The sequence below is a fragment of the Arachis ipaensis genome, chromosome B8 (assembly GCF_059453495.1).
Source record: "Arachis ipaensis isolate K30076 ecotype BB chromosome B8, ASM5945349v1, whole genome shotgun sequence".
NCBI classification, from domain to species: domain Eukaryota; kingdom Viridiplantae; phylum Streptophyta; class Magnoliopsida; order Fabales; family Fabaceae; genus Arachis; species Arachis ipaensis.
Genome location: NC_142443.1, coordinates 121,082,807 through 121,092,995, shown reverse-complemented (window position 1 = coordinate 121,092,995; position 10,189 = coordinate 121,082,807). Strand labels below are relative to the sequence as shown.

The 10,189-nt window shown below is 38.2% G+C and overlaps 1 long non-coding RNA gene across 1 annotated transcript; it reads right to left on the bottom strand.

Moving 5' to 3' along the window:
* Positions 1-1,234: 1,234 nt before the first annotated feature.
* LOC107613992 (uncharacterized) lies at positions 1,235-4,740 on the bottom strand. The gene is made up of 3 exons (XR_015896785.1): positions 4,525-4,740; positions 1,830-4,405; positions 1,235-1,726 (listed from the first exon to the last, which is right to left on the bottom strand). It is a non-coding gene; the product is annotated as an uncharacterized LOC107613992 (long non-coding RNA).
* Between the last annotated feature and the right edge of the window lie 5,449 nt (positions 4,741-10,189).

Genomic DNA, 10,189 nt, shown 5'->3' with positions numbered 1-10,189 from the left:
GGTACATCACAGTTACTTCATTACGGGTTTGGAGCCTCGTATTAGACGATATGCGTTACCTAATCGAGCTTTTCAACATCCTCTGTCTAGCCCGCATTTTGACCCCGATGCTCCTTACGACTTTCCCTTATCCTGGTTACATCCTGACGCACCTGGACATCCTTTTCCTGATAATCCCGGGCACCCTATACCAGCTCAACCTTTGAATGAGGCGGTACCTGAGCCTATCATTCCTGATGAGCCTGAGTTAGCTGATGACTACGTACCTGTGATACCACCAGAGTGGGATTTTCCCCCTGAGCCGATCCTCGACTTTCCACAGCCTGATGAGCCGGCACTACCAGACGGTGGGGTAGCTCCTATATACGCGAACGGACCTGTGCTCGCGAATGGTTTTGTACATAGTGACAGCAGTGTTTCTGGTGGATCTGAGGACATAGTTGTAGCTGTGGACGATGAGGAGGAGGAGGATCCTGAGATAGAGATAGAGCAGGATGAGGAGATGGACGAGCCTCACGGCGATTCTCCGAACGGCCACGTGTAGATATAGCTTGACTGCGGAAGGGGCATTCTTTTGATGACACTCTAGTCTGACATTATCTGTTAGTTAGTCTCTCACTTGTGTTAGTACACCCGAGAGCTAGGAGCTATATAGTGGTTAGGCTAGCCTGGGCGCCAGTTTAGCGGCTTTTTGTATGGGCCAGGCTCTGGGAGTGTCGTGTAAATATTAGCTACGTAGGATGACGAGGATGTAAACTGACTTGATCTTGTGTAAACGCTACATGTTTTGTTATAGTGTACATGATGTATATTATCAGCTGTATTTCTATGTTTCTTTATGCCGCTTTTCTATTACTCTCAATGTATGCTTGTTTATTTTACCTGAACATCCGCAACAAAAAAAATCACTCGTAAAATTGGCATCGCTCTAACAAGGAACAGGCTCATATATTAAATAATAAATAATAATTAGGAAGGATAAGTTAGTAACACTTAGCTTCTTGTATGACCATGGCATACTGGGAGTTGGGTCGTTACAAGTTGGTAACGTCCCGTCCAGCAAAATACCTTGCTTAAGTCAGGGTATTTCCACTAGAAAGAACATTACATAACCTTCTCTAGTATTAACTACTTAATTATCGAGCCTTTGTATCGAGTTCGCGTTTCAGTTTTAAGAAAATGCCAGAAAATTTTGTTTTTTATTCATTAAAGTCATAATTCAAACATTTACAAATAATAATAATCACATAAATATTATTGATAATAATTCTTATACAAAAGAAACCAAATAAAACTCAAATACAATATACCAAACCTACCCCTCTATATGAAATAAACTCTCAAGGGACAATCAGCGAGGGGACTCTACAAGACCAATTAAAATCATAAAGAAAACCTACTAATCGCTCGCAGCTTCAAGTTGCATCTTCAAACCTGTGTCACTGAAAGGGTGGAAAATTTGGGGGTGAGAACCAAACCACATGTTCTCAGTAGAGGTCGAGAATGCCGTGAAAGTAAAGAATAAGGCGCAAATAGTTAATTTCATTCAGAGACATCTAAAAGAAAATTAACCTTCTTTAAAAACATTAGTTAATTATTCAAAATCCTAGAACCATATTTTCTTTATAAAACTCTTAAAAGTTTCCTAGACTGTATGAATGACCAACCTATTCCAAGCATAGGTTCATTAAGTCTATGCTGAACCAGTTTGATTTTTCATACTTTACTAGACCATAACATAAAAGAAGTTACCTACGCGGTATAAATGATCATCCTGCTCCAAGCATAGGTTCATTAAGTCTATGCTGAACCAGTCAGATACTTTATACAGAACTAGACTTCCAACACAAACCAGTCATGGCCTCAGGCCCAAGCAATTCAACCAACACCCAATTCACCACAATCCAGCCAATCAATTTCAAACACAAGTAATGAGGTTCAAACACAATCAAGAGCAATTATATCAAATATAGCAATTAACAGTTAACAGAATTATTCACTTAGGCAAACCAATTATAATATGTACACCCAAACAATGTCACATAGATGCATATGATGAATGTCTAGTCCTAGTACAGGCCATGAGCTCATGTGTCGGTTAGCACCTGCATTCCCGACATTTATCCGGTCACGAGTTCACGATTTTCCGGATACGATTTTCCGTTCAAATAAATACGCATATAATTATTAGCAGCTCTATTGAGACAGCCTCTGCTTTCTACTCGCAGAAAATATATACTCTTGGGAACGGAAAATTACTCTTGGGTTGCCTCAGGGCAACAGATAAATACACAAACATCTCTTGGGTTGCATTAAGCAACAAACAAATAAATAATATCTCTTGGGTTACCTCTAGCAACAGACAATCATACAATAAGTACTTTACTCTTTCCTTTTTCTTTCATAATTGCAAATACGCAAGCGGGACTAAACCCACGCCCTTGCCAACAATCTCATAAATCAAATATTCTTTTCTTAAAAGAATCATTGAAGTTATTATTATTAAATAAGCCTTGAATATTTATTTTGATTAAGTCCTTATATTTTTTTATAAAAATTTGGACATAATCTCCTTTAAAAATAGGACTTATCTACCCTTACGGGTTCCTTCTTTCTCAACAATTCATCAGCCTCTTTCATCATTTGCCACAGCAATATATTCTCAAAAATATTTGATAATAGAAAATCTATTTCTTAAATTCCATATCCAAAATAATTACCAACACAACTTGGCAGCCTGATTTCCATTTTGTTTTTAAAATATCAAATGAATTCGGAATTACGCAAACTTTATATCCATGCGACCGTCTCGGATTAAACTTTCTATTAAACTAAAAATTATAATTTTTTGCTGACTCTAGCTTCGGGAATATAAGCAAAATCGTGACTGTTCTGCAGTGTTTTAAAACCAGAAGACAGCAGCACCATACAACATTTGAAATTTCATATAAAATCCAAATTAAATCCAACTACCTTCAAAATTAATGTGGTTAAACATAACTCATCCAAATTTCTTTCTCAATTGGTTCCACGGTCATACCATTTTTAATGAAGGATTTACGTAGCTTGGAAGTTAGGTAATTTTCTGCAGAATTTTGTTTTACAAATCATTGAACACAACCTCTTCCAAGTCCCATAACTCACTTATTAAAACATGGAAAACCCTGAAATTTGAATCATATATACTAAACATACTCAATTTTCACCTCCAATTAGTTGCATCTCAATATCATTCCAGAATTAAAAATTATAAAACCTCAAAGTTACTGACTTAGAAAACAAAGCCTGACTTTTACTGCATAATACATCTTTCTTTGAAAACCCAAATCTTTAAAACCACAACTCTAACAATTCTAAATTTTAATGAAATTAAAGTATTAGGACCAAAGTTTCATTTAAAATTGGTTCCATTTCAAAATTCAAACTGGAGAAATTCCAATAGAGGAAACAAGTTGCTGCTGTGTTAAACGTTCTGCAAAAAAACCAGATTTGACGTCCCCAATTCAAAAATTCGCCATAAATCATAAACTTAATGAAAAAGTCTCAAATTTACCAGTTTAGTTTCTTATATTCCCAAGTTTAACCCAGGCTTGGCCTCATACAATTCCGATCATTACGTAAGTAGTTATAGCTTTTCAAAGTTTCTGACTTCGTTTAAAATTATACAGAAAAATCAGAAAGTTCAACTTTGAAAAATCATAACTAATTCTCTAGTTGATACGAAACCTTAAAAATTGAATTTTCATAATTACACTTAATATAATTTACTTAACATTTAAATTCTTATAATTTCAGTCACTATAGAGTTACTAAATCACTTTCAAAGTTGCCTTTTAATTTCAAGAGAATCTGATTTTCAACAAATCATTTAGTGTTCAAGACTCAACCCTTTAATATCCCTCAAAATCAATTCCAAATCAACCACCAAGCAAGTTCATTAACCTTACAATATATCAAATAACAGCTCAACGGCAACCAATCTGACATAACTCATTAAAATTCAGAAATTCACAACAATTGGTTATCAAACAATTTCCAATCCACATAGTCAATCAATATCACTAATCAACAATTCTAAATCACAATCTCAACCATTCCAATCACAATTTCAGCCACAATTCAATATTCACATAATCAATCAATTACTCACAGGTATTAAATCTATTTGCAGTTACTCAATAAACCTTGTAGGCATTCTTAAATTAAAATCGTTTTAAACCCCCTACCTTGATGTCGCGATTAAAAGAACCCGGAGGCGGGATTATAGCGAGGCAGCTGGCTGAACCAATACTAGCTATGCGACAGTTTCAATCAAGATAGCAGCGGCGTTAGCTCCCACAACAGTGATCATGGTTGCAACGAAACCAACATTTGAAATTCAATAGAATCGAAAGCAGAAGCGGCTCTGGAAATTTAAAACAGAGCACAAGCCAAATTTGAATTAAAACAGGAACAAGCAGTTTAATAAGAGATCGGCAGAATAGAGCGTGCAATTGGAGCAGAAATAAGGGAAAAAAGGCTAACCCAGTCCAATGGATGTTGAACCTAAGTATAGCGGAAGCAGGGCAGCAGTGATTCCTAGCAACACCCCGCTCGCGGTGGTTCCGACAGCAGCAACACCCCGCCAGTGGCTCCATTGAGACAAGCTCCAACAAACATAACCAAGAACATCAGAGGTAGATACAGGGTATTTTCAGAGCAGTAAAGGTTCAGAGATGGTGGTTCTCATGGCTAGGGTTTAACTGACTCACCATTAATCATGGCGGTAACCAGAGATTCCAGCGGCGGCGGTGGCAAGGAAAGCCTTCCCACCATGCGTTCTGCTTCGCCTCACCATTCATGTTTCTCTCTGGGCGACGCCGAGTCCACGTCTCCTTTCCTCAACTCAGACTTGATGGCGGCACAGCAGCGGTTCAGCAGCGACGATTCGACGACAATGAGGTTGGCTTCAACAGCGACTATGGAACGGCGACGAGGACGGAGCTTCCTCTCAGTCACTGCTCGCGTCTCCCTCTGGTCCGTGTACTCGACGGCAGCGCGTAGTGATGGCTCACGACGGCGGCAGTCTCCTCCCTCCCCGATGACGATCCACTTCTCCCTCTTCTTCTCTGTTCCGTCACCCTCTCCCTCTGCTCTCCGTTTCCTTCTTTCTTCCCTTCTGTTTCCCCCTTAAGCTCCCCGTGCCCTTTCTTTCCTTTTCTGATTGTAGATTTAGGAATTTAGGTTATAAATTAGGAATTTGTGATATTAGGGTTAAAATCAGGATTTTATAAAAGAATATAGATAGATATGAGTAGATATTTTGATAAAATTGAAAGGTAGAGTAATTTTAAAACCAAATATACTCTCTTAAAAATATAACCTGCCAGAAGGTGAAGGTGGAACACCAGAAACCGTCTGGAACCCTGTAACCCTTAGAAATACCACAATGGAAATGGGAGCAGATCACTATGAATTTTGTCACGGGATTGCCAAGGACCTCAACTGGACATAATGCCATTTGGGTAATTGTGGACAGGTTGACGAAGTCAGCGCACTTCCTTCCGATTCGAGTTGATTATACATTAGAAAGGCTGGCACGGATATATATTCAAGAAATCTTACGATTACACGGAATACCTTCGTCAATTGTTTCAGATCGAGATCCGAGGTTTACTTCCAGATTCTGGGGAGCTTTCCAAAGAGCGTTGGGAACAGAATTGCATATGAGTACAGCATACCATCCTCAAACAGACAGACAATCAGAGCGGATAATCCAAACATTGGAAGACATGCTAAGATCTTGTGTGATGGATAACCAAGGCAGTTGGGATAGATATATGCCATTGGTCGAGTTCATCTACAACAACAGTTACCAACAAAGTATCGGAATGGCACCATATGAAGCTCTCTACAGAAGAAGATGTCAAACACCATTGTGTTGGAATGACAACGGAGAAGCTAGTGTCTTAGGTCCAGACTTAGTGCAAGAAACTACTGAAAAGATAAAGGGGATTCGCCAGAAGATCCAGACAGCACAGAGCCGTCAAAAGAGCTATGCCGATAATAGACGTAGACCCTTAGAGTTTAGTGAGGGAGACCATGTCTTTCTTAAAGTAACCCCGACTACTGGAATAAGTAGAGCCCTTAAGACTAAAAAGCTTAACCCTCGATACATAGGACCTTTCCAAATACTTAAAAGAGTCGGTCTAGTAGCTTATCAAGTAGCCCTTCCTCCATATCTGTCAAACCTTCATGATGTTTTTCATGTCTCGCAACTTAAGAAATATATTCCCGACGAGAGTCACATTCTACAACCAGAGACAGTACAGTTACGAAATGATTTGACATATCAAGCATCACCAGTTCAGATCGTAGAAAAAGGTGATAAGCAGCTAAGAGGCAAAACTGTTCGCTTAGTCAAAGTAGCTTGGGGACAAAGAGGAGAAGAAGAGCACACTTGGGAACTGGAAGATAAGATGAAAGCTGATTACCCGCATCTATTCTCAGGTAACTGAAATTTTGAGGGCAAAATTTTCTTTTAGGAGGGTAGAATGTAACAACTCCGGTTTTCGAGTACGCGAGATCTTTTTCTGAAAGTACGAATTTCTCCGGAAGATCAGTAAGGGGAAAACCTTTGATATATCATCAAGTATCTCAATCCTCATTGTCATTATGTTATCTTTAAGTTAGAACCTTTCCCGAGGCAAGCTCGATAATGCAGTCGCGAAGAACTTAGTTTTTGAACCGTATCGGTTAGGAGTTTTAATTCGATTTTTCTTAAATAGTCTCAGTTTGACAAACCGGACTCGATTTATGAGAGAAGAGAGATAATAGGATGATATTATCATTATATTATTATTAGAAGCTTCTTGAATAATATTATAAGGTTACCTGGTCAGTTTTAGTTAAAAATAGAAAACCGGTTTAACCGGGTACACAATTTACTGGTGCAGCTTAGCACCAGCACTCTCTGATGACTTTAGCAATGCTAAGGCCTCATTATACATGTTTTATTCTCATAATAAATATGTTACTAGTGTCATTTATGCTAGTAGCTCAGAAAATAATTTTTAGAGATGTTTTCACAAGTGTTCCGATACACCTAGTTTTAGTAGTTATACATCTGAGATATTTTAATATTATTTTAATCCACCTCCAAGCCAACCAATCACAACTCACCCTACACCCCCAAAACCCCCAAGGCTGGCTCATTTTCACTTTGTGGCCGAAAATAGGTAGAGAGAAAAAGAGAGAAAAGTTCTTAGTTCCAAATCTTCAAAGCTTGATTTCTGCTGAACTAAAACTCAAATCAAAATTCCAATCCGACCAAAATGATCCTCTCTTCTTTCTCTACATGATCATATGACTTATCAAGGCTGGAATCAAGGTGAGTTGGCTGCACCATCTCTCTTTTGATTCGGTTTCAAGGAAACATGCTTAAATATGTGTTTTCTTGATGTGATTTAGGAGGAAAAAGTGCTTAAGGACCACCTGAAAGTTTGATTGAATTAGGAGCAGCAAGACCAGGTAGGGTGACACGAAATTAATCTTGATTATTTGTATTTGAGATGTGTGAATGTTGTATAATTTGGCTGTGCTAAAAATTGGTTGCATATATGATTGATTTTTGGTGAAAATTTGGTGAAATTTTGATGAAATTTGATGAAATTCAAGCTTTAAAGTTCATGTTCTTGGGCAGCTGGAAAAACGAAAACCTAAGCTTAAATTGAGGTTCAATTTATGTTGAAATCATGTAGAAAAGATGGGGTTTTAGTGGCTGCAATTTTATTATGAATTATAGTAAAAATCGGTTGCTGAAAAGACTGAAAAACGGGCAAAAACAGAGAAAGAATCTGAAGAATTTATGAAGAACATGAAGAACACTTTGAGTGTGGTGAAGAACAATGAAGAACACCTTTTTGATTCATAAAAGGGCAAGGAAGTAATTATTTTGGTGTTTGAGGGGTTATTTGGTAATTTCTGAAAGTTAGGGTGGTAAAAGTAGAAATATTAAAAGTTACGTGTGGTAAAAAGTGAATTTTAAAGGTTAAAGGTTAAAGTAAAGTTAATTTTCGAAAATATATTAATAAAATAATAAATAATAATAAAATATTAAATAATAATATTTAATTAAAAATAATATTTTAATAAAAATAATAAAATAATGCGAAAAAGGCAGTTTTCTGTAAAAGCTTTAGAAAGACAACTTTAAGTGCAGAATCTCATAATTACCTTCATAAAACACTTAGGAAGTGGTAAGAACATATTAGTGAGGCAAAGATAAATAAAAGATAAAAGTTTAAGAAAAGATAAAAATCGAAGAAAAAGTCTGTAAGATTTTAATGACAGAAAAATAGACAGAGACTAGCAAACAAACTAGGGCAACATAATTAGTCTTTGAGTTGCGATTAGGGTTAGGTATTATATGAAAAGTTAAATTGTTTCAGTATAGACTTAATGAACCTATACTTGGGACATGCTAACTATTCATACCGAAATTTACATAAGCTTTAAATACACAGATTAAACAGAGAAATCAGAGCAGGGTAAAGAGACTAAGAGTAGAAGGCTTATTGAAAGGTTAATTGTTGCTTGAGGCAACCCAAGAGATATTGTTTGCTTATTCGTTGCTGAATGCAACCTAAGAGATAATATTTATTATCTGTTGCTTTAAGCAACCCAAGAGTTTCTGTAGGGAAACTTGGATACCTACAGCAATTTTCCGTTTCCAAGAGTATATTTCCTGTGAGTAGAAAGCAGAGGCTGTCTCAATAGAGCTGCTAATAATTATATGCGCATTTATTTGAACGGAAGATCGTATCCGGGAAATCGTGAACTCGTGACCGGATAAATGTCGGGAATGCAGGTGCTAACCGACACATGAGCTCATGGCCTGTACTAGGGCTAGACATGCATCATTCTTGTCTGCGCATCATTCTCTGTTGCTTTCCTTCTTGTGAGTGAACTATTTCTTTATGTTTGTCTGCTTGAGTGTTATGTCTGTGCTTTATTTCCTTGTGTTCTTCTGTTTGTGTTCTGTTTTCTATTTTTCTATCTATTTTAACTACTGTTTACTACTTTACTGTATTCTAATATCTATCTGCTAATCGGGATCAAATAAATGAACGTAACTAATAACCCCGACCCTGCTAAGAACTCCCCAGTTCTTACCCCTTCTCTCCCTTCCTCCCCCTTCAGATGGAGACGGGCGTGATCTTCTATGAGTTCGAGGACCCTTACGTCTACGAGGATCCGGTACATCACAGTTACTTCATTACGGGTTTGGAGCCTCGTATTAGACGATATGCGTTACCTAATCGAGCTTTTCAACATCCTCTGTCTAGCCCGCATTTTGACCCCGATGCTCCTTACGACTTTCCCTTATCCTGGTTACATCCTGACGCACCTGGACATCCTTTTCCTGATAATCCCGGGCACCCTATACCAGCTCAACCTTTGAATGAGGCGGTACCTGAGCCTATCATTCCTGATGAGCCTGAGTTAGCTGATGACTACGTACCTGTGATACCACCAGAGTGGGATTTTCCCTCTGAGCCGATCCTCGACTTTCCACAGCCTGATGAGCCGGCACTACCAGACGGTGGGGTAGCTCCTATATACGCGAACGGACCTGTGCTCGCGAATGGTTTTGTACATAGTGACAGCAGTGTTTCTGGTGGATCTGAGGACATAGTTGTAGCTGTGGACGATGAGGAGGAGGAGGATCCTGAGATAGAGATAGTTCAGGATGAGGAGATGGACGAGCCTCACGGCGATTCTCCGAACGGCCACGTGTAGATATAGCTTGACTGCGGAAGGGGCATTCTTTTGATGACACTCTAGTCTGACATTATCTATTAGTTAGTCTCTCACTTGTGTTAGTACACCCGAGAGCTAGGAGCTATATAGTGGTTAGGCTAGCCTGGGCGCCAGTTTAGTGGCTTTTTGTATGGGCCAGGCCTTGGGAGTGTCGTGTAGATATTAGCTACGTAGGATGACGAGGATGTAAACTGACTTGATCTTGTGTAAACGCTACATGTTTTGTTATAGTGTACATGATGTATATTATCAGCTGTATTACTCTGTTTCTTTATGCCGCTTTTCTATTACTCTCAATGTATGCTTGTTTATTTTACATGAACATCCGCAACAAAAAAAAAGTTATTCGTAAAATTGGCATCGCTCTAACAAGGAACAGGCTCCTATA